The sequence below is a fragment of the Mixophyes fleayi genome, chromosome 1, assembly GCF_038048845.1.
Source record: "Mixophyes fleayi isolate aMixFle1 chromosome 1, aMixFle1.hap1, whole genome shotgun sequence".
NCBI classification, from domain to species: Eukaryota; Metazoa; Chordata; class Amphibia; order Anura; family Limnodynastidae; genus Mixophyes; species Mixophyes fleayi.
In genome coordinates, this window is record NC_134402.1 from 96,355,442 (window position 1) to 96,375,055 (window position 19,614).

A 19,614-nucleotide genomic window follows, 5' to 3' on the forward strand; every position below is an offset into this window, starting at 1 on the left:
ACAAAATTAGCAAAAACCTGATTTGTCAAAGCAAGCCAAATACTTGTGCACATTGCATTATATAAAAAAAGAACCCACACAGTAGAGTGAAAAAGTGGATAAAAAAGAAAACATTTCTAACAAAGGGATTGGCTCCAAAATATCGAAGAAGTTAAGATAAAGGAAAATCAGAGGTAATGAATACAATATCTGCTGGCATGTAAAAGGTATTCTCATTATTTGTACCTAAAGATTGGCAGTACTAATATTTTTTTCATCATTTGGGATCCACTCCATACATAAATAAATGCATATGTCACACTGTATCCAAATTAAATTATACACTTTCATTGATGAGATTACTTTAACATTATGCTATCCTGAGCCCTATATATATATATATGTATATCACAGTACAGGCGGTAATGGTCAACCCTTTGAGATTTCAGAACTGTTGGATAGGGTAATAATCCACTAGGAGAAAGTTAAAATATACATTAGCTTGTCTGTGATTAAAATCTTTGGGGAAAAGTTCAAAACTATTTGATGATGTATAGTATGTGCAACAAGATTTTAAGAAAAGCATAATAAGAGATTTGCAGGCTATGGAACACTCAGTTTTCCATACCAGATATTTAATGCATATTTAATACATGATGAACATTTGATATCCTTAGAATTTGATAATTTTAAGGAATAAATCATATTAAAATGTGTTGGGGACATCAGTTTTGACTCCCTCAATCAACAGAAATACTTAAATGTCTTGTGCGGTATGGTTTGTTAAGTGAGCACTACTAAATTATTTATAAAGGTCTACACCATAGTATGTGCTCACAGGTACAAGTGTGTAAAATAATTGTGGATCGTGATCTGTATGGTGAGTGTCCACTATGATAATGGACATTCCAGTTGTTCATGAGCCACAATGCACATAATTTTACAAGGATTGAAAGGCTATCAGGAAGCAGATATGACATAAATTATGTTTTGGCAAAGGAGCATTTTAAGAGGGAATTCTGTTTGAATATTGATCGGGTGGTATTTAATTCTAGGACTATAACCATACTTGCCAACTCTCCCGGAATGTCCGGGAGACTCCCGCATTTTGCGAGAGTCTCCCAGACTCCCGGGCGAGTGTGGCAATCTCCCGAATTCTGCCCACTTCACTAGGAAGTGCCCCACTTCCTAGTGAAGTGGGCAGAATTAGATCCCAAATGCCGCAATTCCCGGCGCGTTTAGCCCCACCCCCCGCTGTCAAATAATGCGATTTGCGTCAATATGTCACGGGGGCGGGGCCAAAATCACGCAATTTCGGCGCCCTGTCCCCCACACGCCCACCTGCTACAGAGAGTCTCCCGGACACCAACTTAAAAAAGTTGGTAAGTATGGCTTTAACTGGTACAGTGTTCTGTTTTAATCTTTTACAGTTTGTTTTCCACTTCTAGTAAACTAGAAGTGGAAATAGTTAGATATATACTACAATAATTAGATCTATAATACAATGATCGTGTATATATATATATATATATATATATATATATATATATACATACACAGTATATATATATATATATATATATATATATATATATATATATATATACAGATATAGATATATAAGATAAATGAAATAAGGGGTTATAACTGCTATAACAGTGCCAATGGGGCAAAGACCAGTACCTAATTCAACCTATATATAGGGCGTCCCTGTACACCATTATTGGGGAGGTAGGGTACAAAAAGAAAAAAAAACACACTTGTAGCATGGCCTCATATGGATAGTTAGCGAGACAAAAAAAGATGGAAGGGAAGATATTACTATAATGACTAGATATCTCTCTTTACTGCTTTTGCTATAATTTCTAGATGTATTGTAAGTGCTTCTATTATGTGTTCATACAAACGTATTAAAGTTTCACAAAGACTTTATAATCTCGCTATATAAGAGACGCGAGCTATGTTAGCTGCAGTGAGTGCACTGTAGAGAGGAAAAAAAAGATCAAAACAAAAAAAATAGCAAAATAATGCATAACAAAGAGAAAATGTTGGAAATAAAACATGGAAAGAAAACACTAATAAAAAGAAGCAAAAGAGGTTTAAAATTAAGTGGTTGGAAAATGTTGTAAACTATTTAGTCTCCTGGCCTGGACTACAGCACAGCTTTCCTATCTCTGCAATCAGCTCTTCAATGAAAAGGTCAAGTCAATCAGAACATTTATCTCACCTGTTTGTAGTCTTTAAAAAGGTCCCTCGGTTCTACCAAATCTTTGCAGGAGCAGGGTGTTGTTTTGGATATCTCTGCTTGTGCTTTGAAGAAGACTTGTTTTGTTTGCACATGACAATTCTACCTTCTCAATCCTTCAAGCTTGTCTTTGTCCCCCACTCTTCTACCATCTCCAATCCCATGACTTTGGTTTTGTCCATCACTATCCTATCTTCTACAATCTTTTGAACTAATCTTGTCACTCACTACCAGTCCACTCAGGACTTAGTGACTAGAAAGAACTACTTAGTTTATCAGTGCTCAGTTTGTCTGATAAGCATAGGGAAACCATGACATATAATAAAATTAACCAGCTCCATACTGACAAACCCAGTCTGGTTAGAGTGTTTAATGGGAACCTGTTACTATGGATTTCCTGAAATATTGCTCGCCACACCAGCCTGGCAGTGAAGAGTATGGCTTGAATGGGGGGTGGGTGTAATATGTATGTCTTGCTTCACTGTGCAATCTGCAGAGGTCTCTTTGACAAAGTTCCCATAGAATCCTGGGGAACTGACATAGATGCTATCGACTATTGGTCTGAAACAATACCACTGCTACTTTCAGCATGATGGTGGCTAGAAAGAGCCATGCATGTATTAGGTGACACCATGTAATGAACAAGTTTCCAGGAACTGAAGGTAACATTTATTGTTACATCAGTAGAGCCAGTGGCTGTGGATAACAACCCACTTCCAGGTATGGGGCCGTGCACAAAGGCCGTCCACTACTGACACAAATAAGAGACTGCAGCTGTTAAGTGTTTAAAGGACACATCAACTTCATAAAAAGATAATACCATCAATGCAATTATCTTATCAAATATACACTTCTCATTTAACTATTATGTAACTTGACAAGTTACAACATTTTAGGATATAAGAGATAGATTTAGGATAGAAATACCACCCTAATTGCCATTTACAGGTGAGGATACTTATTAGCTTTACTAGTACAGTTTAGGCAACATTTGTAAAATTATGCAGGCATAGACTCAGTTGTGTAGAATTACCTATACTGGTAAAAAAAAAACTAAATGTACTGCATTGATCAAGTTTGATGTACATGAGTACACTATGAATTAATCATATGCTTTAAATTTTAATCAGATATGAAATATACTATGCTGAGTTGCTATATCGGTGCATAGGAAGCGACCTTGGGTAGCTACAGGTCTCCATTTTAGTTATTACATGCTAAGAAGCAAGAGTGCAGTATATCTCTCCCCTTAGCACAGCATCAATGGTAATGCAAGATATGAGAGACTGTCCTGGCTGTTGACTACTTTAAGCATCCCAGTTTTGGCTGCAGAAAAAACGGTATCGAGCTACACACATTGCCACCAAAGGAGTTATAAAAATAACCTTGGGGCTCTTAAGAGAGTGCAAATGACAGCCCAAGACATCTAAATCAATATTTTGGACATTTGTTCTCAGTTTAATTTACTAATGATAAATTGGACAGTGCGGGAGACAAGATTGAGAGGCCAGCAAAGTCTTACTATCAAATATTACTACCAAATATTATCGGATGTGAGCAACGTTTGGAGGACTGTAATAAGGTGGAAAAGTGGTGATATTCCAAAGATCTGCTTGACATCCAGAGGATTCCACTGGATATCCTATACGCTGAGAACATTAGGATCTCTGGTAGGAATCCATTTGTATTATTTCCCACGGAAGGTGATGGGAAGGGCTCAATCACTTTGAAAGAGATTACATCTATGTCACAGAAATAATCACCCTACTGTAAGAATGGAATTGTGATTATGGACTGCTGTTAACCATTTGTTTTCTATGGGAACTTTTATGCGCTGAATGTCCTAATGTTTTGTTATTATTTACTATTTCAGATTGTATTACCTGAGTTTAGGATTTTGGCTGCATTTAGGATCATATAGCGCCTTAGTAGTGGTTGTTTAATATGACCTAATAATACTGTTGACATGCGAATTGTCAACCTAATAATATTGTCTACATTCAAATTGTCCACATAATAATCCTTTGTACATTTCAATTGCTGACCTAATAAACCTGTTGACATTTGAATTATCAACCTAATAATATTGTCGATCATGTGAATTGTTGACCCAATAATACTGTCGACACCTGAATTGTTAACCTAATAATACTGTCGACATTTTAATTGTCTGCCAAATAAATGTCTTGCCGTCAACCACATACCTATCAAAGCGACATCCACAGAAGGTATGTGTAACGATTTCTTTGTTTAACATATATAAGTGATCAAGAATATAACTTGCAAATTGGAGGGATTTTTAGGGTTATCATTTATGTTTAGGTATTAATGAGAATCCTATTGGATTTGTAACTACTACAATAGCAATCCCTTACAAATAAACATGAGAAGATGACCTTATAACTAATATTTAATTTATATATCACTCTACATGCTATTGCGCACTCACATAGTATTACATGTCCATCAGCAAATCAAATATTTCTATCTAATTGAATTAAATGGAAAGCATTTATATTTATTATTAATCCATGTAATTAAAAGGCGTGGAGTCTGTACTCAACAGACTTTATCAAACCAGTGGTATCCCCGACATGCTGAGCCCGAAGCTGTATTTCTCGACATCTCTAATAGCAACAGCTTGGAATAAGAGGACAAACAATTCCGAGGAATAAAGATCCCGCCAGGCTTCAATGATGTCATTTTCCAGGGCCACACTGTGATTGGTGCTGTTATGGTGGTAATTTAAGGAAGTGGCGTCTGTACAATGTAGAAGGTTTTCTAAACAACATTGTCCAGCTGGCGCCTCCTTAAATTACCACCTTAACCCCATGAATCACAGTGTGGCCCTTGAAAGTGACGTCATTGAAGCCTGCCGTGAGCTTTATTCCTCAGAATTGTTTGACGTCTTTTTTTCAAGCTGTCGCTAATAGAGATGTTTAATATAAGAAAATACCGCACAGAGTTTAAAGTAAACCACTCAATCCCAAAATAAGTAGGAGCAAAAATACTCTGGAATTATAAAAAGAGAGGGGGAAGGTGCTCCCACACAATTATAGACGGAACATCATAAACAAAACACAAAGAGAGAGAGAAGGGGCAATCTACTAACCCAATAGTCAATGATATAATTAAAATAGTAAATATGTATTATTTATTTCATATGCAAATTAGTAATATTCGTGAATTTGAACCTATTTCATATATCAAGTTATTATTTCAAAACCTCTAGCAGAGGCATATTTAAATATCTCTAGATAACTAACAGCTGTCCTCAATATTACATTGTAACCAGGAGCACAATTATATCTAATAGCTATTCCTTAATGGCTTTAAACCCCTGTAACCTCTTAATAGGGGTACGTAGCAAAGGAACTTGTTTTGTATCATTCAGCTATCCACCGATAATACTATCCTTTATAAAACTCTAATAGATCACCCTCTAACAGAGATTAAATCTAAACTCGTCTACACATATCATTATTTTAGTGCTATTAATTTCATAACAGCTAAGAGTTTTAAATAGAACTATACTTTCTTTTCATAAGATTAACAGACAGCGAGCGCAGTGTCCGCCGACGCGCGTTTCGCTCAATGCTTTAACAAGTCAAAAAGTTTTTGTAATATTGAGGACAGCTGTTAGTTACCTACAGATATTTAAATATTCCTCTGCTAGAGGTTTTGAAATAATAACTTGATATATCAAACAGGTTCAAATTCACGAATATTACAGGGTAATATGTTTACCCTGTTAACAGCAGTTATTCATTTTCACTCAATTCATTCCATTTTTTTTTTTTAATATTTCGCTTCAAAGTCTTTTAAGAAATAAATAATAAAGATTTACTATTTTAATTATAGCATTGACTATTGGGTTAGTAGAGTGCTCCATAAACACAACTTCTCTCTCTCTTTGTGTTTTGTTTATGCTATTAGAGATGTGTCGGGAATTACAGCTCATGTCAGGGATACCAATATCAGCGTTTTCATCATTGATATAAGGTACCCAACCCATATCAAACACTTAGTCAATTAGTATACTAACATCTATATATCGAAAGTCTAACTCTTTCAACACATAAATACATATGCATAAAATTCCATGAAGATGAATTTATTCTGATTCTGCAAATTATTGATAAGGTGGAAAACATTTTTTTATGTATATTCATTTATATCATTTCTATATATTAATTATATATTTTAATTTATATCACTGCATTGCTTTCCCATATACCTGAAGCATATGTGAAAGTGAAGAAAATGTATATGCTCATTAATTACACAAACTTATTTTAAACAGCTATTTGAATAGATTTATTTCAACTCTCTGAGCACAATGTTCTAAGGCTATGTATCAAAAATTGTTCTCACAAATATAGTTCTGATGACAATCGCCCCCATGTTGGTGGTATGTATTCAATCCCTGTAATTTTAATATTTACAGGATTATAGTTATGTTTATGACTACATTAAAATCCTGGTTAAAATGACCAAATTAACGGTAATACTCTTAACGCCGCGTTATTTGCGGCAGAATTGAATCGGCCCCTATGTGGTGTAGGTTTCTTAATTATATTTCTAATATATTGAAGAATAATATTCTTAATGTTCCGTGTGTAGAGTAAATAGTAGGTACATTTCAGCAAGTAGACTACATAACTAGTTTGGCAGCAGATGAAAGATTTCATCAGTGATCTTTGATTTAAATTATTTGGTTTTATGTATCATAAAAGAACAATTAATACAAGAAGATTTTCCACATCTGTAACAACCAGATATTTCATTTTGGTAACTACTGCATATACTTATAATACATTTATTATGTATTGTCTGGTTATCATTGTGAATGTATGTTGGGTTAGATGATATTACCAACAGGACAAATGTTTGTTATTTGGATATTCAAACTTATTAAATAAGCAATTCCAGGAATTCTAATATCAGAAGAAAATCTGTTATATTAGGTGTGAATGTAACTTATTTATAATGGTGAAAATCATATCTGTAGCAATGTTAACATTTATAGTAAGATATATGTTTATTGGATTTTAAACAATCAGAAGGTTCCATAGTAATGTGAAAAGTCTCTTGTATATATGAGATTACACTTTGGTGCAGAGACTTTCTAATTAATTAGAAAAAAATATGCATTTAAATGTCCTCTTTGAAGTGACAGAATATTTGTAACAAAATGTTACAAACAAAATAATAATAGCAATGTGACAAGTTTTGTATAAAAGACTCTTCGCTCTGAAGAAGCGCACTCTTTCACGAGTGCATAATTGATGCAGTGATGAATCACATTGAAGTGAACATTTTTAGATTTATTATTTTTTTTAATGAGAGATCTCAAATATGAATCATAGAAGAATATGAGTCAGTGTACAAAAAAACTTGTAAAATATGTGTTTATTTGTTCTGCACTATTCTGTACTATGTCTAAACACAGCGCTGGACTGATTAGTATGTTCTGTGTTATTCTTGGAACACAGTGGTGGATTAATTGATTGATTGATTGAAAACTTGGATTGACTAGTAGGGTTTAAGTAGCACCCTGGAACCATGACCACTGTACATCTGATGAAATTGCTAGCTTTGTGAGAAAACGCATAAGGTTTTACAAGCTTTCCTCAAACAGCACTTTGAACGCTCATTCTTAAAATTAAATAGTGTCTGGACAGGTATTTACTGAGCTCATGAACTGCATAAAATGTTACTGTGCAGTAAAATAAGAACTACTTTTCACTAAGGATTGGTGAGCAGTATATAACACAAAGTGGGCTCTTCATATGTATTGGGACCAGGGCTGCCATCAGTAATTGTGGGACCCATTCCAACTAAAATAGGCAAGATCTTCCCCTTCTCGTTGACCACTCCCACACCCCTTGGTTGGGTGGATGAAGAGGTGTATTGTAGAGCCATAACATCTGGACCGCCCCACATGCCTTTTGCATGCCATTCAGACCTCCATACATGCCCCTTAGACCTCCCAAATTGCCATTTACATGCCTCTCAGGCCTCTCCACATACCCCTCATATCTCCTAACAACATGACCCTCAGACCTCCCCACATACCCCTCAGATCTCCTAACAACATGACCCTCAGACCTCCCCACATACCCCTCAGATCTCCTAACAACATGACCCTTAGACCTCCCCACATGCCCCTCAGATCTCCTAACATGACCATCGGACCTCCCCACATGCCCCACAGACCTCCCCATATGCCCTTTATATGCCCATCAGACTTCTCCACATGCCTCACATATCAAATATCAAATTATATAAATTAAAATGACTAATTAATTGAACTCTTGTTTAAAATCATCATCATCATTTATTTATATAGCGCCAACATATTCCGTAGCACTTTACAATTGGGGACAAACATAGTAAACTAATAAACAAACTGGGTAAAACAGACAAAGAGGTGAGAAGGCCCTGCTCGCAAGCTTACAATCTATGGATTATAAATCATGACATTGTTCTGCAGATTGTGCTTCTACAGTCCTCTGTAACAAATATGGAGCACAATATGTATTTCTGTCCTTGAGAACATAATCATTTTAATAGAAATGTCAGAGATTGTGGAATTATTATAGCAATCTATTGAGGATTATTATTATTATTATTATTAATATTTATTTATAAGGCGCCACAAGGCATCCGCAGCGCCGTACAGAGACAAACAAAATCACAATACAATGGGAGACAGCACAGTACAGTAAACACAGCAACTCAGTACGCTCAATGCACAGCTAGAGAGGGCGGGGAAGGGGGAGGGAGGATCCGCAAATGACGGGGCCCAAGAAGGAGGGCGCGGAAGACAGGGAGACCCCCAGGGGGGAGGAGGGAGCGAGAGTGGACGTGGGGTGGAGGACCCTCGAGGAGGAGGGCTAAGTAGCTGGAGAGCAGAGTTAGAAGTGGTGGAAACAGGAGGAGAGATGGCCCTGCTCAGAGGAGCGTACAATCTAAGGGGAGGGGTGGACAGACAGAGAGACGCAGGGGAGAGAGGGAGAGTAGGGGGACAGAGGCAGAAGATAAGGTAGGAAGTTAAGTGGGAGACAGAAAGGCTTTAAGAAAAAGGTGGGTTTTTAGGGCCCGTTTGAAGCTGGACAGATTAGGGGAAGTTCTGATGGAGGGAGGGAGCTTGTTCCAGTGGAGGGGTGCAGCGCGGGCGAAGTCTTGGATACGCGCGTGGGAGGATGTTATAAGGGGGGAAGAGAGGCGACGGTCAGAGGCAGAACGGAGAGGGCGGGATGGAGCATGAATAGAGAGGAGGGTGGAGATGTAGGGCGCAGTGGAGTTGGCGAGGGCCTTGTAGGCGAGTGTGAGGAGCTTAAAGAGGATTCTGAAGGGGAATGGGAGCCAGTGAAGGGCTAGGTAGAGGGGGGAGACAAAAGAGGAGCGGCGAGAGAGGAAAATAAGCCTAGCTGCAGCGTTAAGGACGGATCGAAGGGGATCGGGATGAGAGTGGGGGAGGCCAGTGAGGAGGAGGTTGCAGTAGTCCAGGCGGGAGATGATCAGAGAGTGGATAAGGCATTTGGTGGCATCTTGGGAGAGGAAGGGCCGGATGCGAGCGATGTTGCGCAGCTGGAAGCGGCAGGATTTAGCAAGAGAGAGGATGTGGGGGCCAAAGGAGAGAGAGGAGTCGAGGATGACACCAAGGCAGCGAAGTTGGGGGACAGGGGAGATAGAGGTGTTGTCGACAGTGATGGAGAGGTCAGAAGGGGATGGGGTATGAGAGGGAGGAAAAACTATGAGCTCAGTTTTGGCAAGGTTAAATTTGAGGAATCGAGAGGACATCCAGGAGGAGATGGCAGAGAGGCAAGCAGACACCCTAGAGAGGAGGGAGGGAGAGAGATCAGGAGAGGAGAGGTATAGTTGAGTGTCGTCAGCGTAAAGGTGGTAGCTGAAGCCGAAGGAGCTGATGAGTTCACCCAGGGAGGAGGTGTATAGAGAGAAGAGTAAGGGTCCCAGAACAGAGCCCTGAGGGACCCCGACTGGAAGGGTGGATGGGGGGGAGAGAGACCCAGAGGTGGTGACAGAGAAGGAACGGTGAGTAAGGTAAGAGGTGAACCAGGACAGGACTGGGCCGGAGAGGCCGAAAGACTGGAGGGTGTGAAGGAGGAGGGGGTGGTCAACGGTGTCAAAGGCTGCAGAGAGGTCAAGGAGGATGAGAAGGGAGAAGTGGCCCCTGGCTTTTGCAGAGAGGAGGTCATTGGTGACTTTAGCCAGGGCAGTTTCAGTGGAGTGGAGGGAGCGGAAACCAGACTGGAGAGGATCAAGGAGGGAGTATTCAGAAAGGTAGGAGGTGAGACGGCTGCAGACGAGCCTCTCGAGAATTTTGGAGGCAAAAGGGAGAAGAGATATGGGGCGGTAGTTCGAGAGAGAAGTGGGGTCGAGATTAGGTTTCTTAATGAGGATACACTGAATCAAAGTGTATTTATGTATCTTCACTCACATCAGCTCAACTATTTCTTCAAATGTCCTGTACAAAACGCTCCGAGATGAAAATCGATAAGCTGATTAAATGTAATAGCGTAAAGCCATAAAATTCTGAGCAGACCTTGTAAAATCATCTATGAGTTTAGTAAGCGATGTCTTCACCTGCTAATATATGTATTTATTTGATCTGCCTATCCTGTCAATGTGACATGATTTACTGGCATTCTATATATGTCTATTGGCTTAAAGGTTAGATGGAGTGCATATAAATGAGCATCACTTCATAAATAATCATGTGATCTCATATGGTTCCCTTTTGTCAGCAACACTCATAAAGACTTATAAATAGTGTCACCTTAGTAACTTTCCATATACTATATATCGTAATATTTTGGAGAGTGGCTAAAAATCATAGATGCACTGCATAATCCATTATTTGGAACAGTAATTGTTCCACTTTAAACAAATTTACAAATGACTCATAAGGGATGATATTAGTGCCATCTGTAAAGGTTATTTACAAAACTTCAAAACTGAGGGTCCACATAGCAAATGCCATTTTTTTACTTTGTGCACATGTTTGTGTACATGCAACCATTTATATGGGATTTGCAGGGAAGATTGTGTGTGAGTGTGCCATATTTTTCGTAGGAGGAGCTGGGCGAACAGGGAACATTAAGAACTAAATGTGGACTAGGAGTACTTAGGGCTGCATGCAAAGTAGAGTTCTCTGATTTATAGGTGGCCACTGAGCAGTTTTTGTCCTGTAAAAGGACTTGTCCTTGAAGATGGTGCACAAGAGGCCTCAGTCTATACCCTCAATGAGATACCTTTCTTATTTACAATCACACTTTATATGGGAAAGTACATTTATAGGTGCATTTTTACCAATGCAGTAAATATATTCAAATATATAGTGGCACATCTATAATATAAAAGCCTAGTGGCGTGTGTTAGTCTGTGTGTGTGTGAAAAAAAAAACCCAAGCTGCAGCGCCACCTGCTGGACAGAGTTATACACTGACCTACTAAATTCTTAGTGTGTGTGGAAAAAAAAAACCTCAGAAAGGGCTGAAATTTGATATACTAAGATGTTTTCAATTTGTTAATTGAATTTGTTAATTGTTAAAAGTGTTTATAAAGATTTTAAAAAAATATATATATATTTCTTGAAGGAGAAGTGACAGTTGGGACTGGTTGGTGGTTGCCGGGGGTGACAGTGGGGAGTGGTTGGTGGTTGCTGGGGGTGACAGAGCGAGAGGAGTGTGATACTCAGGACCGCTGAGAGAGATCCCTGTGTCTGGATAGACATCTGGATAGATGTGGCGATAAAGATGAAGGATGAGGTGATGGAGAAAAATGATGAGGTGGTGACATGTGGACAAAACCACGTTAAAAAAGGGCGCTTGCGTCGGGAAGTAACGCTCTTCCCCTGAGGAGGCCTGGGCTAGGCCCAAATGCATGACAAGAACCTTTTTAACACCTTAAGTAGCTTGATTTGACTAGAATGCATGAGTATCATGCACGGGTTAACTTGTAGTTAATATAGTTCAAATGTCCCTTCAGTGTTATGATTATTTTAAGAAATACACAAGTCTAAACTGAGCAGTATTTTAGAAAGTGACCCTACAGTGGAAGGAGGCTGGAATTTGTAGCAGTGGCGAAACTACTGTGGATACAGAGTGCAGAGGTTGTAGCCCCCCCATTGCCCGGAGATGAGGGGGGATTTGGCAATGCCAAGTTACCATTACCCACTGAGACATCATTCTTAGGCGCCCATTTTGCACTCAATAGAGCAGAGGCCACTTCAGGACTGGGGCATGCACCAGTCAGCACATGTTTAGAAGAGGCCACCACTCTTTTGAGAACAAAGTGTGGTGCCCGCGTGGCTATAGTGGCATCAACTTGCCCCTACCCAATTTTTGGTATGGGGCCCAGTGATGCATTGTTCTGCCCCTACTTCATAGTGACAGTGTTTCTCATTCCACCAGGCACGTTTCCAGCTAGATCCACAGTCCAACAAAACTAAGCACATACTGATTTTGTGGGTGCAATTCCAAAAACCAAAATGTGGACTTGCTTATGAGCAGACAAATTAGCGCCTTTGATCATAATGAAAAGCACTTAACGTCTGCATATTTTGTGGCTTGTAAATCATCCCATAGATATTAAGCTTGCGAGCAGGGCCCTCTTACCTCTCTGTCTGTATGTATTACCCAGTATTGTTTTATTACTGCTTGTTCCCAATTGTAAAGCGCTACGGAATTAGCTGGCGCTATATAAATAAATGTTGATGTTGATGATCTATAGTGCCTTGGTTTATTAACAGTAATAGAAAAGTTTGATGCGCATGACATATAGAATATTTTATTGAACATCTCTTTACTATTACTCTTCTGACATTATTATATTACTGTTATCAATATACATTATTTGAAACAAGTAATACAAGTAATACAAAGCTAGCATGTTGATAAACTAGGTCAAAATGTCTGTCACATTAGATGTATCCTTTTTCAGAATTTGGAAGAAAAAAGGGTGAAGTTTATTTTGAACCAAAGTATTTATAAAATATGACAAACCGATATGGCATGTATTTTTTTTCAGAAACGTAGGCAAAGGTCACACAAGTCAGTACCAGGAATAAAGGTGCTTGAACTGGCCAGATGCCGATTCTTGAATCTAGTTTAACAAATCTGTTCTAAAATAGGTCGGATTTTCACTTTGATTAAAAAAAATAAAGCTCAATTTGAAGTTCAACAGTCTCAACCATGTTCGAGCTGATTCAACCATGTTTCAGCTGACTTGAAGCCTGGTGATCATGCTTGCACCAGGTTCACATGTGGTCGAGCAAAGTTTGGTATGTTTTAATTGCAAATCCTCAAAAACGTGTATGAAATTAAAATATTTTTGTATTGATTAAAAATATTACTTAAATAATGTTTAAAAATAAATAAAACAGTATTTTTAATGAGAACTATAAATACGAGCCTCAAATTTTGGACCACAGATTTGAATTGGGATCTGTTAACGCATGACCTGTAGTCATGTGCAGTGCTAGCCCCACCAATGGCCATTTGATTGAGCAAGGCATGATACAAACTCAAAGGTGTCAAAGTGGTCACTAAGAAGAAAAAAGTACAACATAAAAAATAAAGCCCTATGTCACAAACGCCCAGCCTGCCTTAGAAACAGCAATCTGAAACAGCTGGCTGTGACTGGAGTTACCTTGGTCACTTACCAATGAATACACTTTTTCTGCCACCACAAAGGATTTACTATGGAGTCCTTACGTTCACCAAAACGACTTATTAATATTACACACTTAAATCACATACACCTGTAGCATGAGCCTTACTTGGCTTCATATCATCATCATCATCTATTTATTTATATAGTGCCACTAACTCCACAGCGCTGTACAGAGAACTCATTCACATTAGTCCCTGCCCCATTGGAGCTTACAATCTAAATCCTCTAACATGCACACAGACTGAGAGAGACTAAGGGCAATTTAATAGCAACCAATTAACCTACTGGTATGTTTTTGAAGTGGTTTTCGTATGTGCACAAAAATCACGGAGAATATGCTAGATTAAATATATTTAATCCCAAAAATATTTCCAAGCCTTAATTACAAAACAAGACAAACAAGACATACAAAATAAGCTGCACACATAAGTTTCAGAAATAAAATAGGAAATAAAACCAGAGTCACTAGCTTACTAATAGTAAGACTTGGCGGGAGAGGAGTACACTTTGGGAGCAATGGCACATTTCCACCTTGACAGGTGTCCTCAGAGAAATTAACAATTTTACTAGGTAAGGCAGCTGATTTAAACCTTTTTCACATAGCTCTCACCCCCACCGTTGGAGGTTAGCTCTCAGTTAGGACAGATTTATTCCCAAAATGGCACAGGCCTTTCGAAGTGAGTAATCTATCTCTGAGATATGTCTGGCATCTCAGAGGACATGATTCTCACCTTTGCTCATTCTGTCCGGCTGGTCAGGTACTCAACCTCTGTATGCACAAACTCCTCAGAGATGCTTATCTGTCCCTGAGTCTGGCTAATTTCAACACACTCTTTGTCAATTGCACAGGTCACTTAGGTCAGTCAGCAAAGCACATTTTGAAAGGTTACATACAATATACACATTGGCATACATGAATATTAAGGGAAAATTAAAATAATACACAATCATCACACCCTACTTCCTGTACTGAGCTGTGTTAAATCTTTGTTAACTTTGATACTCAACTTTGTACAAAGTAATCCAAAGGCTGGTTAAAACAAGTTGGATGTAGGAACTTCATTTGATATGGAGATGTGCTTGACCCAGGGGCAGGCTGGGCTGGGGGACAGGGGGGCATCTGCCCCTCTGGCCAGTCCCATAGTGGGCTAACTTGGGCTGGGTCACTGAGCCACCTCCATTTTTTTTCTTTAAACTGTTCTTAAAAGGCTGCTGAGTCGAGTCTTGAATCTGCGCTAAAATTTGCCAGCCCTCCCCTGGTTTGACCCCACTACTATCACAAGCAGTTTGATAAACACCTCATTACTCAGTGCTGTTGGAAAATCCTGCTTATTTTATTATACAACTCTCAGTCTGTGCCTTATCGCTTGCCATTGTTCCTTTGCCACATAGTATCATAAACTTTAAACACAGAATTTTAGCCACAATAATTAAATGTAAAACATTCAGCATTGGTATTAATCATAATTGTATAGATACAAAGGGAACTAGAATAAACACATTCTATTATGCACTGGGGTCATGAGTTCAATTCCCGACCATGGCCTTATCTATGTGGAGTTTGTATGTTCTCCCCGTGTTTGCGTGGGTTTCCTCCGGGTGCTCCGGTTTCCTCCCACACGCCAAAAACATACTTGTATGTTAATTGGCTGCTAACAAATTGACCCTAGACTGTGTGTGTGTGTGTGTGTGTGTGTGTGTGTGTGTGTGTTAGGGAATTTAGACTGTAAGCTCCAATGGGGCAGGGACTGATGTGAGTGAGTTCTCTCTACAGTGCTGCGGAATTAGTGGCGCTATATAAATAAATGGTGATGATGATGATTATGCATAAGAAAACTTTTCTGACACACAAACAAATAAAACCATAAAGCTGGCTATAACTGTATTTAGAGAGACTGTGACTTTTTAAAATAAAGTCATTTTTACACAATGCCTTGTACACCATGTGTGAAGTCACATGAAGTTCCCCTCTGTAACTGAGAGGGAATGAAACGTCTCCCCACGCTATATGCAAATGCTGGACGGATTTTTGTGGCATGAATATACACATTTCTATACTGCGCATATTTTCTCCAAAATGCATCTGTATCTATATTTGTGCTTATCTTTGGGATGTAGAATTGGGTAGACAAGTGTGAGTTGAGTACAGTAAGGAGTAATGGTAATAATAGATGTTGGATGTTTGAATTTCATTACATTTTATTAGGGATGAGCGCACTCGGATTTATGAAATCCGAGCCCACCCGAACGTTGCGGATCCGAGTCGGATCCGAGACAGATCCGGGTATTGGCGCCAAATTCAAATGTGAAACTGAGGCTCTGACTCATAATCCCGTTGTCGGATCTCGCGATACTCGGATCCTATAAATTCCCCGCTAGTCGCCGCCATCTTCACTCGGGCATTGATCAGGGTAGAGGGAGGGTGTGTTAGGTGGTCCTCTGTCCTGGTAGATCTCGTGCTGTGCTGTTTAGTTCTGTGCTGTGCTGTTTAGTTCTGTGCTGTGCTGTGCTGTGCTGTGCTGTGCTGTGCTGTGCTGTGCTGTGCTGTGTTCTGCAGTATCAGTCCAGTGGTGCTGTGTGCTGTGCTCTGTCCTTCTGAGGTCAGTGGTGCTGCTGGGTCCTGTGCTGTGTCCTGTTCAGTCTAGTGGTGCTGTGTCCTGTGCTCTGTGCTTCTAAGGGCATAGTTATTTCCCCAATATTCCCCTGTGTTTAAAAAAATAAAAAAAAGTTTTTTAAAAAAATACCAAAAACTACTTTAATTTTTTTTAATTACCACAAAATTTGCACAACCAATCCTGCAGTATAAGCCAATTGGTACTGCAATATTACCAAGTTCACACATTCAGCAGTAAAAGTCCAGTGGTACTGCAATATTACAAAGTTTACACATTCAGCAGTATCAGTCCAGTGGTGCTGTGTCCTGTGCTCTGTCCTGCTGAGTTCCGTAGTGCTGCTGGGTCCTGTGCCGTGTCCTGTTCAGTCCAGTGGTGCTGTGTCCTGTGCTCTGTGCTTCTAAGGGCATAGTTATTTCCCCATTATTCCCAAGTTTTTAAAAAATAAAAAAAAAGTAAAAAAAAATAAAAAATTTAAAAAAATAAATAAATATAATAATTATAACCAAATTTGCAAAACCAATCCAGCAGTATAAGTCCATTGGTACTGCAATATTACAAAGTTCACACATTCTGCAGTATCAGTCCAGTGGTGCTGTGTCCTGTGCTCTGTCCTGCTGAGGTCCATAGTGCTGCTGGGTCCTGTGCCGTGTCCTGTTCAGTCCAGTGGTGCTGTGTCCTGTGCTCTGTGCTTCTAAGGGCATAGTTATTTCCCCATTATTCCCAAGTTTTTAAAAAATAAAAAAAAGTAAAAAAAAAAAAAAAATGTAAAAAAAAATAAATATATAATAATTATAACCAAATTTGCAAAACCAATACAGCAGTATAAGTCCATTGGTACTGCAATATTACCAAGTTCACACATTCTGCAGTATCAGTCCAGTGGTGCTGTGTCCTGTGCTCTGTCCTGCTGAGGTCCGTAGTGCTGCTGGGTCCTGTGCCGTGTCCTGTTCAGTCCAGTGGTGCTGTGTCCTGTGCTCTGTGCTTCTAAGGGCATAGTTATTTCCCCATTATTCCCAAGTTTTTAAAAAATAAAAAAAAAGTAAAAAAAAATAAAAAATTTAAAAAAAAAAAAAATATAATAATTATAACCAAATCTGCAAAACCAATCCAGCAGTATAAGTCCATTGGTACTGCAATATTACAAAGTTCACACATTCTGCAGTATCAGTCCAGTGGTGCTGTGTCCTGTGCTCTGTCCTGCTGAGGTCCATAGTGCTGCTTGGTCCTGTGCCGTGTCCTGTTCAGTCCAGTGGTGCTGTGTCCTGTGCTCTGTGCTTCTAAGGGCATAGTTATTTCCCCATTATTCCCAAGTTTTTAAAAAATAAAAAAAAGTAAAAAAAAAAAAAAAATGTAAAAAAAAAAAAATATGTAATAATTATAACCAAATTTGCAAAACCAATACAGCAGTATAAGTCCATTGGTACTGCAATATTACCAAGTTCACACATTCTGCAGTATCAGTCCAGTGGTGCTGTGTCCTGTGCTCTGTCCTGCTGAGGTCCGTAGTGCTGCTGGGTCCTGTGCCGTGTCCTGTTCAGTCCAGTGGTGCTGTGTCCTGTGCTCTGTGCTTCTAAGGGCATAGTTATTTCCCCATTATTCCCAAGTTTTTAAAAAATAAAAAAAAGTAAAAAAAAATAAAAAATTTAAAAAAAAAAAAATATATAATAATTATAACCAAATTTGCAAAACCAATACAGCAGTATAAGTCCATTGGTACTGCAATATTACCAAGTTCACACATTCTGCAGTATCTTGTGCTACATATAATGGAGACCAAAAATTTGGAGGATAAAGTAGGGAAAGATCAAGACCCACTTCCTCCTAATGCTGAAGCTGCTGCCACTAGTCATGACATAGACGATGAAATGCCATCAACGTCGTCTTCCAAGCCCGATGCCCAATCTCGTAGTACCGGGCATGTAAAATCCAAAAAGCCCAAGTTAAGAAAAAGTAGCAAAAAGAGAAACTTAAAATCATCTGAGGAGAAACGTAAAGTTGCCAATATGCCATTTACGACACGGAGTGGCAAGGAACGGCTTAGGCCCTGGCCCGTGTTCATGACTAGTGGTTCAGCTTCACCCACGGATCTTAGCCCTCCTCCTCCTCCCCCCCCCTACAAAAAATTGAAGAGAGTTATGCTGTCAGCAACAAAACAGCAAACAACTCTGCCTTCTAAAGAGAAATTATCACAAATCCACAAGGCGAGTCAAAGGATGTTGGTGGTTGTCAAGCCTGACCTTCCCATCACTGTACGGGAAGAGGTGGCTCGGGAGGAGGCTATTGATGATGTAGCTGGCGCTGTGGAGGAACTTGATGATGAGGATGGTGATGTGGTTATTGTAAATGAGGCACCAGGGGGGGAAACAGCTGATGTCCATGGGATGAAAAAGCCCATCGTCATGCCTGGTCAGAAGACCAAAAAATGCACCTCTTCGGTCTGGAGTTATTTTTATCCAAATCCAGACAACCAATGTATGGCCATATGTAGCTTATGTAAAGCTCAAATAAGCAGGGGTAAGGATCTTGCCCACCTAGGAACATCCTCCCTTATACGTCACCTGAATAACCTTCATAGTTCAGTGGTTAGTTCAGGAACTGGGGCTAGGACCCTCATCGGTACAGGGACACCTAAATCCCGTGGTCCAGTTGGATACACACCAGCAACACCCTCCTCTTCAACTTCCTCCACAATCTCCATCAGATTAAGTCCTGCAGCCCAAGTCAGCAGCCAGACTGAGTCCTCCTCAATACGGGATTCATCCGAGGAATCCTGCAGCGGTACGCCTACTACTGCCACTGCTGCTGTTGCTGCTGTTAGTCGGTCATCTTCCCAGAGGGGAAGTCGTAAGACCGCTAAGTCTTTCACAAAACAATTGACCGTCCAACAGTCGTTTGCCATGACCACAAAATACGATAGTAGTCACCCTATTGCAAAGCGTATAACTGCGGCTGTAACTGCAATGTTGGTGTTAGACGTGCGCCCGGTGTCCGCCATCAGTGGAGTGGGATTTAGAGGGTTGATGGAGGTATTGTGTCCCCGGTACCAAATCCCCTCGAGATTCCACTTCACTAG

At 39.5% G+C, this 19,614-nt stretch overlaps 1 protein-coding gene across 2 annotated transcripts in view; it reads right to left on the reverse strand.

Moving 5' to 3' along the window:
• The window catches only part of RXFP1 (relaxin family peptide receptor 1), a 261,940-nt gene that overhangs the window by 181,034 nt on the left and 61,292 nt on the right, over positions 1 to 19,614 (reverse strand). The window lies entirely within an intron of this gene.